General features: G+C 57.2%; 1 protein-coding gene across 49 annotated transcripts in view; it reads right to left on the reverse strand.

Moving 5' to 3' along the window:
* NCOR2 (nuclear receptor corepressor 2) overlaps positions 1 to 27,518 on the reverse strand; it is a 242,182-nt gene that overhangs the window by 169,361 nt on the left and 45,303 nt on the right. For 8 of the 49 annotated variants that reach the window (XM_074008372.1, XM_074008371.1, XM_074008347.1 and 5 more), the window contains exon 1: positions 22,705 to 23,130. The exons of the other annotated variants lie outside the window; for them this stretch is intronic. The gene's annotated coding sequence lies outside the window, so the exon portion shown is untranslated. Of the gene's footprint in view, positions 1 to 22,704; positions 23,131 to 27,518 lie in introns of those variants that run through there. 49 annotated transcript variants of the gene reach the window in all.

Here is a 27,518-nt window from a genome sequence, read left to right on the forward strand (position 1 = left end):
ACGGGGCAGAGTTCCCAGAAAGCACCTGTCCCAGGAGGGGCAGCCAGCAGGGACAGCACCGCTGAACCTGGCAGCAGGGGCCAGGGCCAGCTCGGGCGGGCCACAGGCCACAGCATGATCCGGGCAAGGCTGTGACCCTGTGCAGGAGGCTGATACCATGACATGGGGCAAGACTGATATGAGGTTAGCCAGACGCAAGCTGGGAGGTGGGATTAGGACACAGAGGGCTACGCCAGGAAGAGCCAAGGGCAGAATGACAGTCAGTCAGGTCCTGCAGCCTAGGGATAGGTACCCCAAACGGCTCCTGGGGCAGATACTGGCGCCTTCCATGGGAGAGGATCTACTCATGGCCATGCCAGAGGAGTAACACGAGGGAGGCTGGCAGCTTCACAGATGGAAAAACAGCCCCACAGAGAAGACACGGCCCAGCCAGGGACCCACGGTGGCCCCTACTCCGAAGCTGCCTTTGCTAGGAAACTCCTAAGCCCCCCCGCCCCCAACAAGGCTTCTCCCCTTCCTCTGCCAGCCACAGCTCCACGCCGCCTGCTGGGCTTACAACAGGGTCCCATCCCAGACCGAGGCCCCCTCCACACTCTCTCTGAACCAGCCCCTCAGAAAAGGTGTGTCCATTGGGTCCGCCTCATGCAAATCCCTCTCTAGCACCCCCACAACTGCACACCCCCTGCCCCAGAGCTGAGGGAAATGCACCCTGGCACAGGGACCCAGCGCCTGGATGTGGGCCTCCACGGTGGAGGACTGAGGCTGCATTATACAAGATTAGGAGTCAGGAGGGGAAACAGTATACCCAGCCCTGCAATTTCATCAGAACACCCCCTCCCCCGACCTGAAGAGGGTGACCGTCCTCCAAGCAGGCATGCCCTGGAGGCCTCATGTGGAGGGGCAATGGGAGGAAGGTTAAGGTTGGGGGCCCTGACTGCCTCCCAGGCCCCACCCCCTCTCTCATTAGTGTAGACTTGACCCTTCCTCCCTCCCCAGGCTCCAGGGATGGTCATGTGACCCGGTCGTGGCCAATCAGAGTCCTACACGCTCCTGGGCCAGCGACTGGCTCAGGGATGAGCCTATGACTCAATAGGAGTCAATGAGAATCTGCCTTGAGACTTTTGATGCTGGAATCAGGAGAAAGCTGCTCTCTGCCGGGGATCTAAGCTGGGAATGAAAGCCTGGAGCTCTGGGGGCCACTATGCAGCAGGAGCCTGCCTGAGATCCACACCCACTCACAGGAAGGCAGGGCAAAAGGGCAGGTTGTGTCCGATGGTGGCCAGAGGCAGGTCGAAGCCTGCTCACTTCCTTAGGGGAGCCAGGGCACTCCCTCTGCGCGTTTTGTCTTTGGCAGCCCAAGCTGGGTTTCTGTCACGTGCCACCAAGAGTTTGGGCTCACACAGAGAAAGAAGGAGTCGCAGAGAAGGCGACCCTTTGACTGGCTGCTGTCCATCCTTCAAACACAGAAAAGCCAAGGAATTCCAGAGCCAAGACTGACACATCTACCACCACCTCAGTCCTGCCTGCGTGGGCTTTCCCAGCCCCGAGACAAGATGTGCGGCGCAATTCCCGTGAACATGGGAACACGTCCCGCTCCACCATCGCTAAGCTGCGTGGCCTTGGGTAAGTCACTTGCCCTCTCTGAACCTCCAAACACACAGTGTTCCCTAAACATCAGATATTCATGTGCCACTTTTGCATAGGGACTTTGGTATAGAGATTATCCAGGCCGCAGCCATCTAGCCCCAGGCCTGTCATTTTCATTTAGTTAGGCATAATTTAAAGAGAAGCGTATTATCAGCATGGATATATGGAAACCAGTACTATGTGGAATAAATAGGAAGGCATCGGAATCACAAATGCACTACTGAAGATGTCTGTGCATATTCCGACTGCCTAAGTCCTCCTGCGAGGACCCCAGGAAAGGCCAGGTGGCGGAGAGGAGGCACTCAGCAGCGCCCAGCACACAGTAAGTGCTCAGCAAACCAGAACTCCCAGTACTACTGTCACCAGGACTGTCAATGATACAGCTGCAGCCCAGTCACCAGTGACGCTATGATGGGGAGGCAAGGCACAGCTAGCCCTGCCCGGCCCCAAGAGCAATGAGACATCCTTTCTGCAGCCGGAAGCAAGAGTCTGGCCCTGCGAGAGAGGACAGCTGTGGCCACCAAGACCCAGCCCTGTTCTAAAATTCTTTTTGCTAGAGCTCCGCTCAAAGTCTGCAGACCCTGCTCATCTCATGCAGCAAAGTAAATTCGATTCCCTTCTCTCTAGGTGTTAAACAGCTCCCGGTCTCTCGGAGGAGATGAGGCCATCACTTCTGCAGGGTGCTGTTCCCGAGGTCTGCCCCTCTTCCAAGGGCACCACGGGCCACTTCCAAATTGCGATTGGATTTTGAGTTGCACAAGGTGGCCGAGAGGTCTCATTTACTACAGCTTTTCTTTCCCCCTTCGCCCAGTGAGATGCTGCCTGGGGGTGACAGGCCCCTGACACACACCACGGTGCACACGGGCACCAGAGACCAGGCAGGGTGACACCTTCCTAAAGCACCCCGCGGCTGGCTGGCTTTCCAGTGCCTGGGATTTACATAGTGCCCGCCCCGGAACATGGGGTTGGAACCTCGGCCCCTCACCTACCAAGGGGTTCCCCCACCAGCCCCCCGCCCAGCGTCCTCACATGCCAGTGGGGCTGAACAGGGAACGACTCCAGTAACCTCGTGCCACCCTCACTCACCACGAGCTTAGGAAACCCAGTTTCCAACCCCTCCCGACCTGAGCCACGTTTCCTGCCAACTTGAAAAAAAACAAATGTTAGGGAAACGGTTTGGCGGTTCCTCAAAAATTTAAACATAGAATAACCATATGACCCACCAATTCCATTCCCAGGCATCCACCCAAAAGAACTGGAAACAGGGACTCAAACAAAACATGGTATGCACGTTCATGGCAACAGAATTCACAGTAGCCAAAAGGCAGACCCAGCAAAAATTCCAGTCCATCCGTACGATGGAGTATTATTCAGCCATAAAGAGGAACGAAGGACGACTGAGCGCTACACCATGCGTAACCAGAAAATGTTATGCTGAACCAAAGACGCCAGACACAAAAGGCCATGTACTGCATGACTGCATGTATATGAAATATCCAGAACAGGCACATCCACTGAGGCAGAAAGGAGACTGGTGGCTACCAGGAGGGCAGGGTGAGGCAGGAATGGGGCCTGTTAACGGGTACAGGATTTTATAGGGCAGTGATGCAAAAGTTTTGAAACTTGACAGAGGAGGCAGGTGCACAGCACTGCAAATAGGGAAAAAAATAAGCTTTGACTTTTCATCAGCAGGTTTGGAAGTGAATGCCAAAAAAAAATGATGACATCGTTTCCTCAAAGATGGGAGCAGGAGAGGATGAGGGAGCCTCTCCAGGGTCTCCAGGATCTGGTCCTGGCCAAAGGAGGTTCTGAGGATGGATCCGGGTGGAAGTGGGAATTCAGACACAAATGCCCCATGTCACCGCTGGGTCTGGCTGCGGTGGGGTCAGAAAGGGTGGGCGGCATTCATTTATTTACAGACACTCTGGGGTCTCTGCTGAGCCCCGGGCTAGCTCTGGGGACTTCATGTGAACCCCGCAGGATCCAGGCCCTGGAGGGTCTCAGGCCAGGGACTCTGCCCAGCTCTGGGGAGAGCCGGGGAATATGAGGAAGAAGAACTTCCAGAGGGTGAAGGAGAGGGTATGGAGAGCACTCCAGCAGGAGGCGCCACTGAGCAAGAGCAGGGAGGTGAGCGCCAGCGGTGGGGGCTGAGCCCAGGCCCAGGGGTGAGCACAGGCACAGGGTGGGGGGTGAGCGCAGGCCCAGGGATGAGCCAGGGCCTGGGGGTGAGCACAGGTGCCATTTATGTTTGAGAAATTCATTGAGTGAATATGGGGGGAGGTGGGGACAGAGTCACTCAGGGCCCCATGGGCCCGGGTAAGGATGGATTTTGTTCTCAGGGCAGTGGGGAGCCACAGAAGGTGGTTGAGGGGGAGAGTAAAGGGTCAGAGTGTTTTACGAGCAGGCACTGCGGTGAGCAAGAGTGGATCAGGGAGACCTGGGGAGGCTCCAGCAAATGTCCAAGAGAGGGGACACTGGGGGATCAGGGCAACGGCGACAGAGAAGGGGAAATGGGCAGGTGAGTGAAAAGTCAGGAGGGAGGTTGACTCTGCAGGTCGCGAATACAGCTTGCTGCAGGAGTCCTGCTCCACAGGCCCACTGCGAGGACCCTGTGCCTGTGGCATACCGAGAGGTGCCTGGGGAACAGCAGGTGTTCAGCCATGCACAGTCAGCAGGATCAGACCTCCGAGGAGAACAAGACGGTGCCTGGGTGAGGTTAAGGGACTTGCAGATATCAGGTGGCCGGGATACCCAACGGGGACACCAAGGGCCCAAGCAGGCCTCTGCACATCCAAGCCACCAAGCACAGCCCCAGGGCCCCTGCTGGCCCCTGAACCAGCTGGAGGAGGGCTGCAGATCCCACGCAGGCAGGCGGAGGGGCTCCCCATGCACAGCTGCAGGGGTCTGTCCCCGGGCCACGCCTGCCAGGAGGTAGCACACACAGAAGTGCCTCCTGCCCCCACTGCAGTCTGCCGGGCAGCACCAGGAGCCAAGTGGGCCACATTCCCTGTTCCCTGCCACTGCGGGCTTTGGTAAGGTTTCCAAATCCACAGCAGAAAGCTTGGGCCGTGAGCTCTGAATGGCCATCAGCCTTGCTTCCTGCTGGACCCAGAGCCCCTTCCAGTGCCTGGCACACAGTAGGGTGCACACTGAGTGACTCTGCCCAGCGGAGGTGCATGCCAGCAACACAGTGATGCCAGAAACCACCACACCTGTGTCCTCTTCCCACCTGGCCAGGCAGGGGCACCTTTCCGGGAGGCCCCCCGCCCCTGCATTCCTCTCCAGCTCCAGCAGGATGAGGCCACACCGAGACACATTCCATAGATTTTCCGTGTCTTGGGCGGCCTGGTTCAGACCTGGGGAGGGTGGAATTACAGCCTCAGGGTGAGGGGGCAGGCGGGGGCTGGTGGAGGTGTGGGAGCTACGGGATGTGCCCTGAGCGCTCAGCCGCGGGCTGTGGGGAGGATGAAAGGCACGCGGGGCTCTCTGCGCCACACGTGCCTCACATTTTCTGGGAACTAATGGGCGCTGACATTGGAAGAACCTGTGGCAGGTGGGGGAGCCTCAGGATTAAAAACCAGCATGCCAGGCAGAGCGCCCACGGCACATTCACACACACACACGCGCGCGCGCACACGCTCGACAGAACCCTCTGATACTCTGAGAAGCCCAACGCACAAAGCCCTCCTGGGGTGGGCGGAACCGCGGCGGGAACACAGGCCGTGCCTCCACTGTCCCACCCTGGCCCCCGCGCCTCCACTGCCCCACCCTGGCCTGGCGAAGACAGGCAGGCCCCGGGGGCCCTGCAGCTCGGCCAGGTCGGCCTCGTCGGCCTCCCTCACCGCTCAGCAGGTATTTGCTCCACTCACTGCGGAATAAGCCCCTATTGTGTGACAGCCATGGAGAGGCACGGCACCTGGCACACACCAGGCGTATTAGCTCCCTGGGCTGCACCGCCACAGGCTGCGTGGCTTCAAACAACAGAAATGAATTCTCTCACTGTTCTGGAGGCCTCAAGTGCAAATCCAGGTGTCACCAGGGCCCCACAGGGCCTCTGGAGGCTCTGGGGGAGGTCCTTCCTGCTTCCTTGCTCCTCCAGCTCTGGTGGTCCCCGGCAACCCCCGGTGTTCCCTGGCTTGTAGATGCGTCATGCCAATCTCTGCCTCTGTCTCCACACGGCCTTTCTGCTGCATCTCCTGTCTCTGTGTCTCCCCTTCTTCTAAGGACACCAGTCATATTGGAGCTGGGGCCCTCCGTTATCCAGTTGTGACCTCATCTTAACTAATGAGATCTGCAAAGACCCTTTCCAAACAAGGCCGCACTCCTAGGTTCCAGGAGGACTATCCGTTAAGGGGGAACAGTACCTACTCCAGGAGGTGCTCCAGAAATCCTTGTTTTGTTCACTGCTGTATCCCCAGAGCCCAGCACACAGTAGGCATCTAATACATATTTACTAAACAAAACCACTGCAGCCAGCCCGGCCGGAGGAGAAGCCGGCCCGGGGGAACTCTGGGACAGCAGTTCTGGGATGAGCGCATGAGACGCTGCCGAGCGCCAGCTCCACGGGTCGGGCTGTGGACACCTTGCGTGTTTACTTTCTGGCATGCAGTAAACATTGGGGAACCGGCCAAGTATCTGATGGCCGCCTTCAGCAGGACTCCTGGCGCAGAACGGACGCTCGGGAATCCAGCTCTGGAGCGAGTCCTGAGATGCGGAAAGCCGGTGGGACGTGGCAAGGGTGCACCTCGCCCAGCCCGGTCCAGAGAGGACGCCACAGCCAATGCAGAAGGGGGCGAAGAGAGAGCTCCTGCTGCCCGGCCTGGTGGCTTGCTCTGTCCACCACTATTTATTAAGCACCTACTGTGTGAAAGGTGCTGGGGATCCCAAATCCCCCGCCTTGTGAAGCTGCCATTCCAGCAGGCAAGACGGGAGTAAGAGAACGGCAGAAGGTGTTAGCACTATGGAGAAAAACAGAACCAAGAGGAGGCGGGCAGGGAATGGGGGTCCATTTTGAAAGTGGGCAGTCAGGGGTGCGTCACCAGAGGTGCCTTTTACATAAAGGTGTGGGGGAGAGGAGGGAGTCCACACAGCAGGCACAGCAGGTGCAAAGGCCCGGAGGCAGGACCCAGCCTGCCGTGTGAGGACGGCAGGGAGGCCTGGATGGGGAGAGTGGGGTGAGCAAGGGCATGTGAGGTCACTCTTTCTAGCTATAGCCAGAAAGCTGGGGTGGTCACTCTGAGCGGGGTGGGAGGACACAGCTGTTGCACTTTAAGCAAGGCTGACGTGCGGTCTCCCATGGCAAGCCCGCCTCTGGCGTCTCTGTGTTCAAAGGACACTGTGGCTGCCCCTCTGTCGAGGAGCACTGGGCATAGGTAAAAGGGTCCCGTAACCCTGCGTGATTACAGTCACGATCGTCAGGGCCCTAGAGAAACAGGCCTCCGCCCATGCACAGCGGCAGGCCTGCAGGAATGAGGCCAGACTCCTTGGCCCTCACTTGGCAGAAAGGTCATTCCGCTCCCTTAGGAGGAGCCAGGTACCCAACCCCAGCCTGTCATTGGCTCTGCCGGAGGGGCTGAGGGTCAAATACTAAGAGTTCAACCCCAGGTGCCACCCACAAGGTTACAGTCTGCCCTCAAGCTGAGACCAGGCAAGCCAAACCCATCCCCAACTCTGGTTTCTGACCCATTCTCATCAATTAGAGAATTATTTCAGCATCTGTTATGTGCAAACACTGTACAAGCACAGCTACAGCAGTGACCAAGTCAGACAAAAGGCCTGCCAGCGAGGGCCCACGTCCAGTGACAGGTCTGTCCCAGCTGGTAGACTCCCCACCGAGGTGCTCAGCAGGGGGTGGCTGGATGGAGGGAGAGGATGGAAGAGGAATAGAGATAGGAGGATGGAGGAGAAAGGAGGAAGGGAGGGAGGAAAGGAGGATGGATGGATGAATGCATGCATGCATAGAGAAAGGAGGGAGGGAGGAAAGGAGGAAGGATGGATGGATGGATGCATGGATGCATGGACGGATGGATGGATGGATGGATGGACGGACAGATGGATGGACGGATGGATGGACGAATAAACGGATGGATGAATAGATGGCTGGATAGATGGACGATGGATGGATGGACGGATGGATGGATGGACAGATGGAAGGACGGATGACTGGATGGATGGATGGATGGACAGATGGATGGATGGATGGATGGATGGATGGATGGATGGACGGATAGATGTATGAATGGATGCATGGATGGATGGTGGATGGATGGATGCATGGATGGATGGATGGATGGATGGATGGATGGATGGATGCATGGATGCATGGATGGATGGACGGACGGACGGACGGATGGATGGATGGATGGATGGATGGATGATGGATGGATGGATGGATGGATGGATGGATGCATGGATGGATGATGGATGGATGGATGGATGGATGGATGGATGGATGAATGGATGCATGGATGGATGATGGATGGATGGATGGATGGATGGATGGATGGATGGATGCATGGATGGATGGATGGATGGATGGATGGATGATGGATGGATGGATAGATGGATGATGGATGGATGATGGATGGATGCATGGATGGATGCATGGATGGATGGATGGATGCATGGATAGATGCATGGATGCATGGATGGATAGATGGATGCATGGATAGATGCATGGATGCATGGATAGATGCATGGATGCATGGATAGATGCATGGATGCATGGATACATGGATGGATGCATGCATGCACAGACCGATCACCAGATGGAGATCAACTTAGCTGCTTCATTTTCCAGGGTTTTTCTGGTCTTACATTTCTAACCAAGCCCCAGGGCCAAGCATGCCTTCATCCTGCTAATATTCCCAGGCCCTCCCACGTGCCCAGCTCCGTGAGGGACACAGAAGGGCACTGTTGCCCTCAGGAACCCCCAAACCCACACAACTGCTCCCCAAGCCCCAGCCTGCTGAGTAAGAAAGACCCTAGGGAAAACTGCCTCCAGTCCCAAACCCAGACTCAGCATGGGAGGGTCTCAACTCCCCCGAGTTCCCCACCTGGCACCACTTCTCCCTTTTCAGCACAAACCAGCACACCTTCCCCTGAGTTGGGTTTGAGGAGACAGGCTGAGAGGACTCCAGTCTGGGAATCCTCCTCCCTGACCCTGGGTAGATGTACAGGCTAGAGATATGTGGGCCAGGCTACAGCCAGAAAGCTGAGTTGGCCGGAGCCTGGAATGTCTCGTCAGGTCCCAGACTTGCTCCCTCTGGGCAGTTTCCTGGGACTTGCTTCCTTACCCCAGGGTCAGCTCAGCTAAGCCCCAGTGACCAGCTCTTATAAAGAGGGAATTCACAGGAAATTTGGAATGTCTGGCTTCTAACGAGGGCTGCTCACACATTGCGGGTGGGAATGTCAGATGTGCAGTGCAGCCACTGTGGAAAACAGTCACTAGGTTAAACCCAGAATCACCCCATGACCCAGTGATGCCACTCCTAGCTACACACCCCCAAGGAACTGAAAACTGGTGACAAAACAAACAGAAAGGATTAGAATGCCCACAGCAGCACTATTTACATCAGCCAACGAGCAGAAACAACCCAAATGTCCACCTACTGACAAACAGATTAAACAAACGCAGGCTGTCCGTCAATGGACTCTGATTCAGCCAGGCAAAGGTAAGCGCTGACTCAGCGACAACACAGGTGAGCCCTGAAGACACGGCACAAAGGCAAAGAAGCCAGTCGAAACAGCCACGTACTGCATGATTCCATTTATTTCACAGGAGGGGCAGATTCCCAGGACAGAAGGAAGGCCCGTGGCCGCCAGGGGTTGTGGGGAGGGAGGACGGGGGAGTGACGGTTTAACGGGTATGGGGTTTCCTTCTGGGAGGATGAAAGTGTTTTGGAATTAGACAGAGGTGGTGATTGCACAACCTTGTGAATGTCCTAAATGCCAACTAATTGTTCACTTTAGTATAGCTGAAATGGTATCTTTTGTATGTATTTTACCACAAAATCGTTTGACAGGGGAAACTGAGGTTCCAGCCATGGCCGACTGGAAGTGGGCAGAGGCTATCTACACCAGATGGGCTCGTCTTTCCCTATTCGCCACATCCCCTCCTAGTCAGCTACCTTTGTTTATATGCCCTGCCTGGCTGGTGGGACTCAACAGGGCAGGTTCAGTCTGTCTTCTCCTGAGCCTTCAGCTCCCACCTCCACTGTCACCTCCTTGGAACCTTCTCCCAACCCCAAGGGGGCCCCCCTGGTGTCATGGCCCGATCCCCCTGCCGCTCCCATGGACCCGGTCCCCTGTCCCCGGCACCAGGCAGGTTTCCTCCTCGGCAGTTTTAGCCACACCTGTAGGAGCAGGAGTCATGGAGGCTGTGGGCTGAGTCATGGCCCCTCAGTCACTGAAATGTGCCAGTGCTCTCTCAACCAAGCCACCTCTTGTGGAGGCACTGCCATTCCAAAGGGCTTCCGCATGCTGATCAATTCCAAATCCTAACTCCGCCACTTCCGAAGCTGTGTGACCTTGGGTGAGGTCCTGACTTCTCTGAGCTTCGCTTGGAAAGATTCACTGGACAAAAGAGCTACGAGAATCTCGGTGCAGTTCTTGGCCCACAGAAGAGCCCCCAGAAGGAGAACATGGCTGTTACTGCGGTCTGCTACGCCGGCCACTTGGGGGAAGGAGGGAGGTGATGGCGATGATGTTAACCAAGCCAGTCACCATGGCTATCCTTGCCTTGTCGACAGGAAACCTGAGTCTGGGAGGAGTCTGTGATTCTCAAGTGAGCTCCAATGCCCCAGCCCGTAACTCCTGTCTCCCCAGTGCCACATCCTGCTCCTGCTTCCAGGGGCAAACAGGCCAGGTGCAAAACCCACCCCCGGCACCTGCCCCGTTTCTCCCCTCCCCTGGAGGTTCCTCAGCCACTGGGAAAGCCTCTATCATTCCCCACGCTCTGCTTCAGGCCCCCCAGCCTCCCCCATTCCTGCACCCCTTCACCCCAGGCACAGCAGGCCCCACCTCCACTCCAGGCCACATTTATCTCAGGTGAAGACCAGAGGCAGCAGACGCTCCGGTTCCCCTCATCAAACACAACTCGCCCCACTGAACAGATCAGAAAACTCACTTGCCTAAGGTCACAGGCAGGATACGTGTGCCCAAAGCCTGGTCCTCCCCCATGGCCCTGCCAGCCCAGGCGCCGGCCCTCAGTGAACAGAAGGGAAGTGGCCTTGGTGGGAGCCTCCGAGGAGGCCCGTTACTGTTTCCAATTTAATTGGAGCGTTCCTGTCCGCTGGACGGCAGCCAGCTCGGCCCTGCTCCCCCGCCACAACGAGGTCTGCTCAAAATCACTTCCTCCTCCACTCCTTTTTTTTGTTTCCATTTAATTTTAAAAGGAAGAGAGGCAGATAAACCACAGCACGACAAACCCTCCCTGCACTCCAGGTTCCTGGGACTCCACCCGAGAAGCCCTGACAGGGAGCAGCCCTCCCAGCCTGGGTATTTCACAAACATTACGCCTGGTTCTGCCGCCTCTTCCTCATTAAGTTCCGGGCGCCCCAGGAGGGACGTGTTTTCCATTAGACCCAGCTCCTCCATCTGGCCTTCCCGACAGCAATCTTCTCTGCAGAGGGAAGCGAGGAGGCAGAGGACGCTGGTGTCTGGGCGGTGGGGAGGGAGGTGCTGGCACCAGCTGTGTAACCTGGGCAAACCACTTAACCCAGCGCCCCTGGGGCTGTGGCTGTGGGAGGGAGGGAGGCCATGCTGGAGTGGGGCTCAGGGAGCTGGATGGCTGAGCTGGGGCTGGGCTCCTGGTCAGCACCTGGAGAGGTGGCCGGACCTGGGGTTTCTAAAGGATGGGGGCGGGGTTGGGGCCCTGGGTCTTCGTCCGTTTTGTTGCGTGGCCAGGAATGAACGAACAACCCCAGAGTACCCGAAACACAGCTCCCAACGTTATGCTGAGTGACAGAAGCCAGCCACAGAAGGATAAACACTGTGTGATGCCACTTGTAGGAAGTGGCTAGAGTCACTGAATTCATAGAGACAAAAAGGAAAATGGTTGGGGCCAGGGGCTGGGGAAAGCGAGGAAGGGGGAGTTACTGTTTAACAGAGCGATTCGGTTGTGCCAAATGAAAAGTGCTGGAGATGGGTTGCTATACAATATCAATATTCTTAACACTACTGAATTATCTACTTAACACTGGCTGAAAGTAAATTTCACGTTATATGTATCTACCACAATTTAAAATTAAAACTTTTTAAAACTTCCTCCAGGGAGGCCTCCCTGATTGCTAGTCAAGAGCTCTCAGCTGTGCTTGTGTTGTTCTGTGGTGGCCCCAAAGGTTCAGGCTGCCCGCATGAAAGGCAAAGTGTTGCCAGCGGCCCGGGCACTCAGTAGGCCCTCAGAGCCAAGTGCAGCATGCGTCCAGGCCTTGTCTCTAGCCCACCTCACCTCAGGACCCCATGACGGCCATAGGGCATGGCTGGGCCTGCTGGGCGGTGACTTGCACCTCTGATCCCTCAGAAGTGCCCAGTAAGCTGAGCTGTCCCCTCACCAGCTGCCTCCAACCGAGATGGTCTCAAGGGACAATTAAAAGAGCCCGGGCCCAGGGAAGGGCTGACTGCTTCAGAGGGGCCCCTGGACCCCGAAACTCGAGGCCAGGCCCAGAGCCCCTCTCTCTGCCCGTCAGTCTGCAGTCTCTGTCCCACCCGCTCATGCCCATGCCCAGACCCCGAGTGTGAAGGCAGCCTCCCCAAGGTTCCCACCAACTTCCCTGCCTCCAACATCTGGCAAACACATCCACAGCTGTGCAGCTGCCGGAAACGCCTCCTCCCGCTTCTCCTCCATGCACGCAGGCCCTCAAGGATGGCTTTCTGAGGAATTTATGGGGTCGCCCCTAGTATTTCAGGGCAGATCCCCGGAGGCATCCACCACATGTGAATGAGGACAAATGTTTCTGCTGCTAAGAATAGCTGCGCCAGCAGCAGCGTCTACAGCGACGGAGCCCACCCACTCAACAAGGGCCCCCTCCTGCCTCCCCAACCCCTCCCAGCCCCCAGCAAGTGGCCAGGCTGGACAATAAAAGGCCTGGCTGGGAGGACCCCACTGCTGCCTGGGCTCCAGGCCAAGCGGGAAGAATCCACTTTACATCAGCTCGGTCCAATGCTCAGAAGTGGATGCATTCTGGGCCATTCAATTACCCCAGGGGCGCTGATCAATAAATGTCTGATGACGGGACAGTGATCAAGAACCCAAAAGGTCCTATGGCCCCTGCAGCCAGGAACTCAGACAGTAAACAAATGCTTCAGCGCCCAGGAGTGGCGACGGCTGAAGCTAAGCGCCTACCTGGGATCGGATGATCCACCCAAAGAAGGGCAGGGACAAAAAGCAAGAGGAGAGCTGTAGATACCCAAGACCCTGCCAGAACACAGGGGCCCAGGCAGGCATTGCGCCAAGGGGAGAGGCCCGCAGGAAGGGGGTGACCGCAGCTCAGTCCCAGCCAACGCTGAGCAGAGGCTCAGGAATGTGGCCCCCAAACATTCCTGATGTTCCAGACCCTGCTGGAACACAGGGGGTCCACAGCGTCCAAATCTTTCCAGCAAAGCCAAGAAGCCCAATTCTGAGACATCTCCCAATATTTCTAAAAAAACACTGACTATAAAACCAACCCAATAAATCAGTCTGACACCCAAATACAGCCCAGGGGCTGCCAGGACGTGACCTGTGGCTTATGACGTGGTCACTGGAAGCCACGAGAGAGGAGAGGGAAGGCTGGGGAGCTGAAGTGGGGTGATGGGGGGACAGGAGGCAGAGCTCCATCAACGGCTTGGAGGGGGGACCCAAGAAGCCCCCAACTATTAAATATAATGGGAATGAAACTTACCCAGTGACTCATTGGCACCACCTCCTCCACCCCAATGGGACACAAACTGGCCATGAAAGGCTGGGCCAGGCAGGGACCCTGACCTGGCCCCATCTCCAACACAGGCAGCCAGACACAGTGTCTGCCCACCCGGCCCCACTCCGTGCGCACCACACCCCAATTTCCCTGGGCAACCACCCCCCCTGCACCCTCAGTCCTGGGGTCTCAGGGAGGCTGACCCTGCCCTCCAGCCAAAGTGGCACTGGCTTTGGTGGGGACGGGGTGGGGCTTAACTCTGAACTCTCAAGCTGAGGCAATAAAACTCATTCCCACGGTATTTGCTCGAATATTGGGAACAAGAAGCTGTCCTTCCACTGGGGCTACTGAACTGCAATTATTAGTCTCAGGCTATCAGGGACTGAAAGTGGGAAGCACCTGGATCCAACTGTGCCTGAAGCTTCCCTGAGGTTTTTTAGTTACTTGAACTATTTGTGCTAAATGCAGGAGGCAGAGGGAGTCTGTCCATTGCAACCAAGAGACCTAAGATAGCAACCCTCCTGAAACACAGACTCTCAGACAGGATCTCCCTGGAATCAGATCTCTTCCACCCACTAGGTCTCTCATCCATGTAGGTGAGGACAGGTCCAAAGCCAGCCAACAGGAGGCCAGAGAAATGGAATGGGAGACCCGGGTCAGACTCAGTGTAGGGGCAAGGGCCAGGCAGGAGCCTGGGAGAGGCTGTCCTGTGTCACCCTGAAGGGAGAGTGGGCGGCTCCCAGTCCCTTCCTGAGCGGTCAGTGGCTCTCGCGGGTGAAAGAGCGGCAGCTTTGCAGATAAACGCTGCCCAGCACAGCCCAGCTCTGATCTGGGTCACTTCTCAGAGGCAGGCGCACCCCCCAACGGCCGTCCCCCACAGTAACCTGAGCCTCCGGACCTCGGTTTCCGGAGGAACATCACGGTCTCTCTCGGAGGGAATGCCTGCTAGCCGCACGCAGAACCAAATGTGCTGATAAACCTAGGCCAGGTTGAGCAAGCCCAGGCTGCTCCCGCCAGGCCAGAAAAAAGAGGCATTGTCTGCAGCCAGGAGCCACCACATGGGCTGTACCCATGGGCATGTCTTGGGGCCATCTGTGCTGGGCCTTCAGTTTCCTGGGTTGTAAAACAAGTGGCTGCTCCAGGCCTTGGGGGCGGCCAAGGCTTCAATCTGGAGCAGGTGGCGACCCACTGGAGCAGGTGGCGACCCCAAGCCCCCACCCCCCCCACAGGCACTGATGTACCCCAGCTCCACTTCTCCTCCCGACCTCCATGGGGCCATGTGCTTGTTACAGCTCCCATTTCCCAGGCAGAAGACTGAGGCTCTTTGCACAGGCAGAAGCAGGTCAGTGGGAAGATGAGCAAACGCCACTTCCATCTTCCAGGCTGCCGCCCTGACCAGCCACGGGAGGGGACGCCTCACAGCCACTGGTGCAGCCAGTCCCCAACACAGCACTTGGTGGCACCAGCTCCTTCCATCACAGCGACCCTGTGAGGGATTCTGTTATCATTCCCATTCTACAGCTGGAGAGACTGTTGCACAGAGAGGCTGAGCAACTTGCCCAAGGTCACACAGCCAGCAAGGGCACAGGTTGGATGCAAACCCAGGCGAGCCACCTCCTGTGTCCGGCTCACCCACTGTGTCCTGGGACGCTGTCACCGGCATACCCACGCCTCTTGCTCAGCCTGGAGGAGACTGTAGTCTCTCCCACCAGGCTGGAGCCAGGCCTTGCAGACCTCCCGTCCCATATCCCTGCTCACGAGACCAGGCCAGGTCCTGCCAGCCAGAGGTGCCCATGGGTCGCGCAGACAGGCTGTGGGCATCTCCATGTCCACTTGAGAGTCTGCTGCACACCGTCCACCCTGGGCCCAAGAGGAGAAGAAAGGCCACATCCTCACCTCCCGCACAGCCTCAGCTCCGCGACCTCCCTCATCAGAACCCGGAATCTGGACTCCAACCCTTGCTGCTTCACTTCCTCTCCCCCCACAACCCCGAACACAAGATCCAGGAAGCAAGAGTCATACCTTTGTGTCCCCCAGAGTCCCAGCACACTGCACACGGCAGGCGCTCAATAAATGCTTGCTGAATGCATGAACATCCTAAGAGCAAAATCACAGACGTGGCGCTGAAGCGCAAAGACCAGTTTGCAAACAGAGAGACTGAGGCCGAGAGCACACACGGGGTGTGCTTAAAGCCCAGATTTCAGGGTGCCACCTATACCGGGCCAGGTCCATCAAAGGCAGCCAAGTGTCCCAAATATCAGGTAACTGACCCTAAGTCCACACAGCCGGCCGGCTCCACTCCAGGTCTCCATGTGGCCAAGAACTCTGATCCCCACTCCTGGAAGCCCCAGTGCCAGCCCCAGTGCCAGCCCCCGTGGCGAGACTATAAGGCCGTCACTGCCACTAAGGAATTGTGTGGCCTCCGCCAAGTAGCCTGCCCTCTCTGGGCCTAGTTTCTCCATTTGTCAAGGGCACCTGGCAAACCCGGGGCTTGCTGGGGAATGAGTGCAACCCAGGTTCTGCAGGAGTCACTAGATGTGTGTGAAGAGTGTCCGGGGCCTGGGGCGAAGCCAGGGTAGAACCTGAGAGCCTCCTGCCTCTGGGTCCTGTCCCCTTAGCAAGGCTGTCTGAGGGGACTTCGAACAGCAGGTGGCAGGTGGGGTCTAGGGCCCTGTGGATTTGGTTCTCGGCAAGAAAGGCAGGTTCAAGCAAGGCCTGCTTCCTGGAAAGTCCGGACTCCCTGGATGGGGCTTCCTGCGCTCCCAGGCACAAAGGGGTTCTCGGCCACCCAAACTTGTCCTGCACCCTCAGGCTTGGAGTGGGGAACAGTACCAACCCCCGCCAGGGCCAGGTCCCCCACCTCCAGAGACTGGCGTCGCCAGCTGTGTTCACTTCCCAGGGCTGCCATAAAAATGACCTCAAACCAGGAGGCTTAAAACAACACTGATTTATTTATTTATTTTTTTTTATTATTTTTTGACAGGGTCTCACTCTGTGGTCCAGGCTGGAGTGCAGTGGCACAATCATGGCTCGCTGTAGCCTTGACCTCCCAGGCTCAATTGATCCTCCTGCCTCAGTGTGGGACTACAGCCATGCTGCCACCATGTCCGGCTCATTTTTGTGCTTTTTTGTAGACAGGGTCTCGCCATGTTGCCCAGGCTGATCTTGAAATCCTGGGCTCAAGTGATGCGCCCACCTTGGCCTCCCAAAGTGCTGGGACTGCAGGTGTGAGCCATCAACCAACAGCAATTTATTTTCTAACAGTTCTGGAGGCCAGAAGTCCAAAATCAAGGCGTCAGCAGGGCCCCACTCCCTCCAGAAGCTCAAAGGGAGGCTCCTTCCTGCCTCTTCCAGATGCTGGTGGCTCCAGGCATTCCTTGGCTTGTGGCTTCAGCCCTCCAATCTCTGCCTTCGTCTTCTTGTAGCTCCGGTAGTCTTGCTGTCGCCTCTTCTGTCTCTTCTAAGGACACCGGTCTTTGGATTCAGGGCCCACCTGGGTAACCCAGGATAAGCTCATCTCAGAACACATCTGCACAGACCCTTTTATCAAATACGGTCTCTCTTTGACAGGGGCTGGGTTACCAGGACATGGACCTACTTCTGGGGGGATCACCACTTACCCCACTCCACCAGCCCCCGCCTTCTCTGACATTGTCCTTTTCCTGAAACCTCACTCCCTGCCTAGCTCTGAGTCCAAGCCCCAGCGGAACCCCATGAAGCAGAGGAGGAAACGGAGGCACGGGGAGTTCAGCTGATGCCCAGGGGACAAAGTGGGGACAAGGTTTGAACCTGGCTTTCCGAGTGGCCCCAACACAGTAGCCGCTGGGCATGGGCCTCCCTCCCGTTTACAGGAAACAAGGGACTCTCACGCCCACGCCTCTCAGCTAAGGGCCAAGCTGGCAGTGAGTCACCCCCACTCCACAGGCCAATGAGAGGCTTGAAGCAACTCATCAGGGGGGACCAGACAAACGGTGGGGCCAGGGAGGGCTTCCTGGAGCCTCAGCTTGCTCCAGTGTCAACAGGGGAGCAAATCCCACCTCCCGCTGCTCTCTCGGGAGGATTCAACGAGACCCTGGAAGGAGACAGCTTGGCACATGGGTCCCTGGCAATCACCACCTCCCTGGTTATTAGCAGGCCTGGCCCGACCCACACAGCTGCCCACCCAGCCTCTGACCCCAGCCACAGAAAGGGCCCATTATGACATCACAGGCCAGGAATGATGTTACTGCCCTGGGAAGGAGGCTGGCCCCAGGAACAAAGGGCTCATTGTCATGCAAATGAACGACTCCGGAGGAAGGGGGCGGTTCCTCCACTCTGGGGTGCCCCTCCTGCCCTCTAACTTCTAAGCCACACTGGAAACCAACCCCCCAACCTTCAGAAGTGTGGGCATCTCTGGGCCTCTGCTCTGGGCTAAATGAGGCATTCTCTCAGCCTGGGAAATGGGACCCTCCCAGTTCTGAGCCAGATGCCCAGAAAACAGGACCGCCTCGGAAGACAGGAATAGTATGAGGGACTTCTGGGGATGAGAGAGGGGGATCCCCTTAGCATGCTAGGCATGACCCTGAGCAAAGAAGCAACTGCCTTGGAAATGCCATTCACTTGGTAATACTGCAGGTCTGCAGCTGTGTGTCTTTGAGCAAGCTGCCTACCCTCTCTGTGCCTTATCAGGAGAGGGTGACTCTGCCCACCTTACAAGGCTATGGGAAGGACACAGTGAACTAAGGTATGTGGAATGCTCACCTCGCCTGGGTCCTCAGCACACAAGGCTGAGGCTGTCGGCACCCCTCCCCCACTCCCCGTGCCTACGGCACCCCTGGGTTCCTTCTCATGGCCGTATCTAGGAGGGGTAGGCTCTCTTGGGATGCTTGGTGGGTACCCCAGGGGCAGTCAGAGAAAAAGCGTGAGAACTTTTCCCGGTTTTCCAAATCGTCCCCAAAATGCAGGGCCTCCTTCCCCAGAGAGGCCCCATTTATGGGGAGGGGACAGGCTGAGGCCCCGTGGGGGACACTGAGTCAGGCACAACTGTCTCCTAAGTGCCTGCTACATACCCAGTGCTGGGGACACAGCAGTGACCAAGGTGAACAAAATCCTGGATGGAGGGGTGCTGGAGTGTGAATGTCTATGTCCCCCCAAAATCTGTATGTTGAGACCTAATCATCATGGGACAGTGTCAGAGCACGGGGCCTCTGGGAGGTGACGAGCTGTCACGAGTGGTATTGGTGCCCCCAGAAAGCCACCGTGCCCTCTGCCTGGGAGAAGCCACCACCTATGAACCAGGGAACGGGCCCTCCTCCCATGTGACACCAAATCCGCCAGCCTCTGGGTCTCGGGCGTCCAGCCTCCAAAACTGTGAGCAGTAAAGTTCTCTTGCTTGTGAGCCACCCGGTCCAAATAGACTAAAATAAGGTGGGGACGGGGTGACGGGCAGACAGCAGAACCCGGTGGCGACGGTGTTACACGGAGCAGTGAAGGTGTCACAGGGAGTCACAACCTGACATCAGGCCTCTCTCAGGAGGCACCATTAGCAGAGGCCTAAATCAGGGAGGCTGAAGGTCTCAGGAAAGGGTGTTCCCAGAAGAGGTTACAGCCAGGCCGGGTGTGGTGGCACAGGCCTGTAATCCCAGCACTTTGGGAGGCCGAGGTGGGTGGATCACTTGAGGTCAGGAGTTCAAGACTAGCCTGGCCAACATGGCAAAACCCTGTGTCTACTCAAAATATAAAAATCAGGCATGGTGGTGCACGCCTGTAGTCCCAGCTACTCGGGAGGCTGAGGCAGGAGAATCACTTGAACCTGAAAGAAAGGTGGCCACAGCTCTGCAGTCCAGCCTGGGGGAAAGAGTAAGCCTTTGTCTCAAAAAAAAGAGGTTACAGTCAGTGCAAAGGTCCTGAGGCAGGCTCATGATCAGGGGCCCCAAAGAACAGCAAAGAGGCTCATGAGGCTAGATGCCCCCACACCCTATTCCACCCCTGTCCCTCCAGACCCTAAGCTACGACGGGACACAAGCCTCCACCACGCCACTGTGATGACAGGAACACCCTTACAGCAGCTCAGTCCTGGGGCCCCCACAGGCCCTGCAGGTACCACCTGTCCCCCAGCCTGGGATGCTCTGGAGCCCTCTGTGATCCTCAGGCACAAAGCAAACCCCGCCTGGACCCCCTGGGATGTCCAAGGGACCAAACTCAGTTACAGGCCAGCTTCATGGGGGAGTCCTCTACCAAAAATACAAATATTAGCTGGGCTTGGTCGCATGTGCCTATAGTCCCAGCAACTTGGGAGGCTGTGACAGGAGAATCGCTTGAACCCAGGAGGCAGAGGTTGCAGTGAGCTGAGATCGCGCCACTGCACTGCACTCCAGACTGGGTGATGGAATGAGACTCAGTTTCAAAAAAGGAGAAAAAAAAAAAAATCTCAAGATCCCAGGATCCTGTGTGCCCTTCACCCAGCCTCCCCCAAGAATAACATCCTGAGACAACGACAATTCATCATCCGTATCATAACCGGGAAGGCAGCATGGATACAGCCAGCCATATGCAGATCTGCAGCAGTGTCCAATGCACTCACTTGTGTGTGTGTGTGCGTGTGCATGTGCGCGTGTATCTGTGTGGGTGTCTGCATGAGAGTATGGGTGTGTGTGTGCGAGTGTGAGTGTGCGTATGACTGTGAGTGTGCATGTGAGTATGCGTGTGCATGTTCGCGAGCGTGTGTGTATGCGTGCGCATGTTCGTGTGACTGTGTGTGTATGGTGTGCATGTTCGCGAGTGTGCGTGTGAGTATACGTGCGGGTATGTGCATGTGTGTGTGCATGTGAGTGTGAGTGTGCATGTATTTAGTTCTATGTGTTCTTATCACACGTGCAGACTCCAGTGATCACAACCGGTCCATGCCGAGCTGCCTCGTCACAAAGGCCCTGTGCTGACTTCTGTTCTGAACCTTCCTTACCCAGGACTCTTCTCCACTGGGTAGGAAAATCGAGTCCCTGAGGACTCTGGCAAAGGTCAGGGGCAGCCACAACACAGCTCTGTGGCCAACCCAAGTGGACACCAAGGCCTTGGGGGTGACAAGGGGACACGTATGACCACCCCCCCCTTCAGAGGCCACTCTTGAGGTCCCAGGAGAGGCTCCACGACAATGAGACAACAGGCAGCTGGCACGGGGGGCCTGGACACCCGGGGAACTCCCGCTGGCTCCTGCTGGCCCAAGAGCGGAGGCCCTAAGCCAGTCACTGGCCCAGCATCCGGTGTCACTTACAAACACAGGACGGCTGCCACCTTCCGCAGGAGAACTAGCCCTCCCGCCCCAGCCCCAGGCCATACCACTGTGGGGGTTGCCTGGCCCAGGGCTGGCACGGAGGGGCTCAGGCTGAGTGGGAGATGGGGCAGAACAGGCAGGCATGGGGGGAGACCTGGGGACCCCAAACAAAGGCAGAGCCTGGGAAGCACCCACCCGGCCTACCTCCCATTATCTGGGCCCGGGTTTCTATAAAACAGGAGAGCTCTCTGCAGAGAACAAAAGAAAACTGGACGGAACTCGAACGTAAATCCAACCTTGTGGTTACAATTACAGAGGCCCACCCAGGCCAGCACTGCGCGGACCCCTTCAGGCTTCTCTCGGGCTCTCCCAAGACATACTGGCAGGCTGCAGTGCTACCACTGTGGTAAGGGACAAGGAAACTGAGGCTCGGTGGGATTCCAGGACTTGCCCAAGGTCACACCATCCTTGAGGGGTCGAGCTGGCACTGGAACCTCAATCCGGCCACTACAACTTCATAAACACCATCGCCCTGAGATGCCAAAATCCCAGGGCCGCCCCCGCCCCCAGACCAGGTGCGTGTATTGTTAGCATCGAGAAAACAACTTCAGCGCCAGTGAATTATCGACTGTGAGCCTATTATGAACCAGAAGGCAGGTTTCATTCACTCCCTTAAGCCATACAGCCTATGAGGTGGGGAAAGATGCAACATCCATTTGCCAGATGGGAAAACTGAGGCTCAGAGACAGTAAGTTACTTGCCCAAGGTCACACAGCCAGGAAGCATCCAACCAGGACAGGAACCCAGGCAGTCTGCACCGAGTTCCCCCCAAAACTGCAGCTCCTTCTCCCGTCAGTCTCATGCTTGTGTAGACCCCACTGTTGCCCCATTTTACAGACGAGGAAATTGAGGTCTGCAAAGGGGAGGCGACATGCCCAAGGTCACACAGCACAGAAAGGACGGAACCAGGACTCAAACCCAGGTCTGTGGCAAAGGAGCAACACTGCCTGGAAGCCCAGCCCTCTCCCCTCCCCAGCCTGGGCTCGGAGGTCCCCAGGAGCCATTCCCGCCACCTCCCTGCGGCCGCAGCGCACCCAGACCTCGGGACAAATCGCTCCCTCATTCCCCCAGCTTGCAACTAAAGGCTCCTTGTGAGCTCGGGAAGCCCTTCCAACTTTCCAGTGTTTATCCCGGCTGCTCACTGCCAAGTCCCTGGGCAAGCCTGGGCCGGTGGCGCTGATTTCAAACCAGACACGGGCACCGAGCCAAGCGCCACCTCGGTGGGGAGCCGGGCGCCGGGGCCGGGCTGCAGCACTGCCTGCACCTGGCTCTCCCCTGCCTGAGCCCACCCCGGCGCCCCAGGGCAGAGCCTCGGGAGCACCCACCATCACACACCCTCCTGAAGTCAACTCCGGAACAGAAGCCCCCTGAGTCCCCAAGGCTCGCCATGCTCCCCGGCAGGGACACCGGATGTGCACCGAGGCTCCGGGAGAGGAGCCTGGTGCCCCCCCAGGTCCCCTCCCACGCGGGCTGGCCAAGAAGCCTCTCCCCGGCCGGCCGGGCCAGCGCCTCGGAGCGCTCTTTTCTGTGCCTGCAGCAACTTTGTCCGATAAGACAGCCCTGCCCACCATCCCGCTGAGCTCAGGGCCGACAACACTGTGCTGCCAGGGGAGGGTCCGGCCGCCCCCACTGGCTGACCTGCAGCCACTCGGCCCCCAGCCCTGGCCACCACCTCCAGCGACAGAACTGGGGCTCTTTCCAGATGAATTCCTTGGCCCCCAACTAGCGCCCCCTGCACAGAGCCTGCAGGCCACAGCCCTCCACCCCAGTCTGTGCCCACCTCCCCCGGCCAGAGTGACCCGGCCACACTGTGCCTCCCCTGCGCACACCAAGCCTGGCGACTTCTCTTACCCGAGCACATGACCAACCTCGCTCACGTCAGCTCCAAACACAACTTGAAGTAACTCTCCCACAAGAAAAAAAAAAGAAAAAGAAAAAGAAAAAGTGCCAGCCAGCGGGCCAGCGGAGTCCACACACACAGGCTGTGCTGCCGGCTTCCAGGAGGCACACCGCAGCCAACATCAGACCCATCCTTCCCCCAGGATGACACCCGCAGAGGGGCGGCCCCAGAGGGCGGCCTCACCTTCCCGCGAGACTACAGCTCCCATCCCGGCCCGGGAGGCCCTGCGGGGCCAGGCCAGGCCCCCCAGGCTTCCAGCCCGATGCCCCCCAAACCCGGGCAGGCCAAGGACCACTAGCGACAAGAGCGGGGCCGCCTGACCCCACGGCTGGGACGCGAACGAGACGTCGGGCCTCCAGCGGTCCGTTCTCGCCTCTGCCACTCCGGGCCTATAAACACAGAGAATTACATAAGTCCACTCCTCTTGTTTGGAAGCCAAAAGTACGAGCTTTTTCTCCCAGCCTTGGCAGTAAGTAATAATTCCTCATTGCCATGGTAACCCTGGCGGGCTTCCAGCCGACACTCGGGAGCTGAAACACTGTGAGGCCTTTTTATAGCTCGGCTAGAAAAACCTCTTCACTCTTCGCTCGCTGGCAGGCGAAAGCGAGCTCCAGCCCCGCTTCTCCCCCTTTAACCCGCTTCCTCCCAGCCTGGACTGTCCAGCCTCGGGCCGCACCTGCACCTCCACCCTGCGCGCGGCTCTGGCGCCCTGGCTGAGGCCTGGCTCGGGACCGGCTCGGAACCGGCTCGGAACCCAGGCCTCGGCCCACCCCTCCCCCGTCCTCCGTCCTGAGGGCCAGATGGCCAGAGGGGCAGGCTCTCCCTTGCAAATATTTCTGTCCTTCTTTTAATCCTAGGAAAAGAAAGCTTGACCCCCTCACACTGGCATTCTGATCTAGGGTCATCTCGGTGACAGGCCTAGAAAAGAAGACATGGCCAAATAATACACACACACACAGGCCAACAACGATGGCTTGGTAGTCAGCCAGGAGTCTGAACCTTGGCTGCAATTAGCTGTGTGACTCAGAGACAAGTCTGAGCTTCTCTGGGTGTCAACTTTCCATCCGTAGAAGGGGCAGGCTGAGCTCTGCTTCTCCAAGCACTCTGGAAAGCAGAGACGAGGTGCCAGGGGAAGCTGCTGGAGCTCCCAGGAGGCAGAGGAGGCTCCACGAGGGTCTCCAGATTCACTTCCCTGCCCCTAGCAGCCAAGAGTTGGGCCTAAGAATGTGTCCCTGGACAGCAGCCCAAATGATGACAAGGGTCCCGGGGTGCAGACACGGGGAAGGCACCCCTGGCAGGAGCATGGCAGATGTGAAAGTCTGGAGGCTGGACCATGCACGGTGTGTTGTCAAAGCAGAGAAGAGGCTGGCATGGCCAGGGTGCAGGGGCGAGACGGGGAGAGTATGACGATGAGGTCAGGGAGCTAATAGGAGTGGAGCGGAAGTGGTCAGATGGACTCTGGGCCTGGCCTTCGACTCCAACAATAACACTGTCATCCTTTGTACTCTCAGGAGCGTCTTGAGAGTAATAATATTAATAACAATAACAGTGGCCACGCACACAGAGCCCAGCAGCTTTGACTGTGTGCCCAGCACTGTGCTAAGCGGGTCCCCTGGTTCACCAGCTGGCCTCACACCACCGCGGCAAAGGCAGGTATGCCCCTGAGCCGCCATACACAGACGGAGCAGGAGGCAGGCCCAGAGAAGGTAAGGGACTTGCCCAAGGTCAACAGCTAGTAGCTGAGCTGGGACTTGAACTGGGCAAGCCTGGCTTGTCTCCGTCATCCACATGGTAATTCAGCCACAAGGAGTCACAGAAGTGTTTTAGCACCAGATTTGCCTGTGACACGGGCCCGTGGCCACTGGACCGACAGGGGGCCCAGACTGGCCACGAGGGGATGAGTGTGGTGGCTGCGGAGGCCCCTGGAAGCCAGATGTCTCCTGTGAACAGCTGGCCCTCCAGACTTCCCCAGGAAACACCCTGGGGGTTTTCCAGAGACCTGCCCCAAAGCCAAAGGTGGGATTCTGCTACTCTTAAGCCTTCTTTTATAGGTAGGGAAACTGAGGCACAGGAAGGCATGGGCATATTTGTAACCCAAAGATCCAGCACCGTCTTCCCACCCAGACCATCGCCGAGACCAGGCGGAACCATGAAACCCAGGAGCGGCCAAACTGGCCCCATGCAAACACCACCAGGAAGCGGTGCCTGAGAGCAGCCGAGTCAGGCCTCACCACCTCCTTTTGTTCGTTTTTGTTTGTTTTGGACACAGACCTGCATCCAGACCTTTGCCAAAGGCTGGCCCTGGAATCTGCAGTAACTCCTCCCACCCCCTCAGAGCGACTGTGTGCTATGGGCAGGTTTGACACTGGGCCGTGTCTCTTCAGGGCCACTCGTTCTGCTTCCCGTGTCTTCCCCGCCAGATGCTGGGCAGCAAGTCGTTTGTTGAGTGACTTAATGAAGACCACAAATCATCAAACACCAGAAACAGCCACAGGCAGCAACCCCCAGACAGAGCCTGTGGCCAAAACCAAGCTCGTATTCAGAATAAGCCAGCGTTTGGTTATCTGCTCAGCAGGAGAACTCCCTATCACGCAAGCCTCCAACGGCGACCACCCCTCCATACTTTGAAAAGCATCCCCTGGCCAAAATCTGCTGACAGGCCACTTCCTGGAGCCCGTCTGCTGAGCAGAGCTTTGACCGTGGGAAAGACCAGTGAAGACCCCCCAGAATATGATTCACCGCGGGCCACAGGGGCCGGGGCGGTGGGCCAAAGGGGGTCTGGAAAGGGGCAGGGGGCCCTTAAGCTGAGTGGCCCCAGGCAAGGCCCCCAGCCTCTTGAGGCATCAGAAGGCTCGGCTGGCGAATGGGGGAGCTCCTGCCTGCTGCCTCTCTCGGGACCCAGGTCAACAGGAACTACATGTGCAGGGCGCAGGGGGGAAGTGGGGGCCAGAACTCTGAGGGCCAGATTCAGACCCACAGCCGCAGCTACAGTTCAGCATCCAGTTCCAGCTGGAAGAGACCCCCCACTCGCTTCCTCCCCACGCACTGCTGCTTCCTGGCCAGGCACAGAGATACGAGTGGAGCAGGGTGGGGGCAGGAGAAAGAGAGAGCATCGTGAGCCAGACACGTCTGCCTATCTGCACCTCCTCAATCCCGGGCACCAGGGCTCCGTGACCTGGGCAGCCTCAGTTTCCTCATCTGAAAAGCCACCTAGATATCAAATGGTTCTATTGATGTATGCCACACAATGGAATTCCGCCATATAAAGGAATGAAGGACTGACACCATTCAACACGGATCAACCTCAAACACATTGTGCAGAATGAAAGAAGCCAAAACCCACAGTGTATGATTCCGTCCATGAGAAATACCCAAAATAGGTAAGTCCACAGAGGCAGAAGGCAGACTGGTGGCTGCCAGGGGCTGCGGGGAGGCGGCAACGTGGAGTGACCCCACCGGTACGGACTTCCTTTTGGGGTGATGAGGACATTTTCTGGATAGAGGGGGTGGGTGTACAACACTGTGATTGCGCTAAAAACTCATGAACTGTTCACATTAAAATGGCAAATTATATGTGATGTGAAGTTCACCTCAATTAAAAATAAATAGGCCGGGTGCAGTGGATCGCTTGAGGCCAGAAGCTCAAGACCAGCCTGGCTAACACGGCAAAAGCCCTTCTCTACTAAAAATACAAAATTCAGTCAGGCGTGGTGGCGCATGCCCCTAATCCCAGCTACTCAGGAGGCTGAGGTAAGAGAATCGCTTGAATCGGGAGGCAGAGGCTGCAGTGAGCCAAGATCATGCCACTGCACTCCAGCCTGGGCGACAGAGCGAGGCTCCGTCTCAAATAAATAAATAAATTAAAAGATGGTGTTGTTGAATGCACGCCACTCCAGCCCAGTTTACCGACTTCCTGAAAGCCACATCCAACTCCCAGCTGGTAGGAGTTCCTCACCCAGGCCTGGAGCTATCAGGCATTCTAGAAGCATCTGCTGAGCCCCTACTGTATGTGCTGAGCACTGGAAATATGGTAGTGAACAAGACAAAGTCACATTTTACATTTTAATTTTTAAATATATGAGTGACTAAAATAAAATTCACAACTGCATTCGTTTCCTGTGGCTGCTATAACAAATTATTACAAATTGGGTGGCTGAAACCAGTGACCTATCCTCTCACAGTTCTGGAGGCCAGAAGTCCAAGCTCAAGGTGTCACCAGGGCCACACGCCCTCCAAAGACTCTGCAGGGGGAGCCTTCTCTGTGTCTTCCAGTTCCCAGTGGCCCCTGGTGTTCCTTCCGTCTTCACGTGGACTTCTCCGCTGTGTGTCTTCTCTTAGAACACTTGTCATTGGATTGAGGGCCCATCCTATTCCAGGATGACCTCATCTCCAGACCCTTACCTTAGTTACATCTGCGAAGACCTGTGGTCCAAATAAGGCCAAGGTCATATTCACGGTTTCCAAGTGGACCTACGTTTCATGGGCCACAACTCAACCCACTACCAAAGCCACGACCTCAAAGTGGCAGCAATCGCATGCCCAGAAACACCTTTGGTGCCCCTCTCCTTTCCCGCTAGTTCCAGAAAACTGGCTGGAAGCTGCAGAGGAGAGCTCTGGGGATCTCCAGGATGGCCCCAGGGCCCCCATACAGCCCACAGAGCTGGAAACAGACCTGAGAGGTCCCACAGCCACCCTCTCCCCGCCTGAGCCTGCTAAAAACTAACCCTGAGGAACCCAAATCCCCTTCCCTGTGGCAGGCATCCAC

Source organism: Macaca fascicularis, chromosome 11, assembly GCF_037993035.2.
Source record: "Macaca fascicularis isolate 582-1 chromosome 11, T2T-MFA8v1.1".
Classification (NCBI taxonomy): domain Eukaryota; kingdom Metazoa; phylum Chordata; class Mammalia; order Primates; family Cercopithecidae; genus Macaca; species Macaca fascicularis.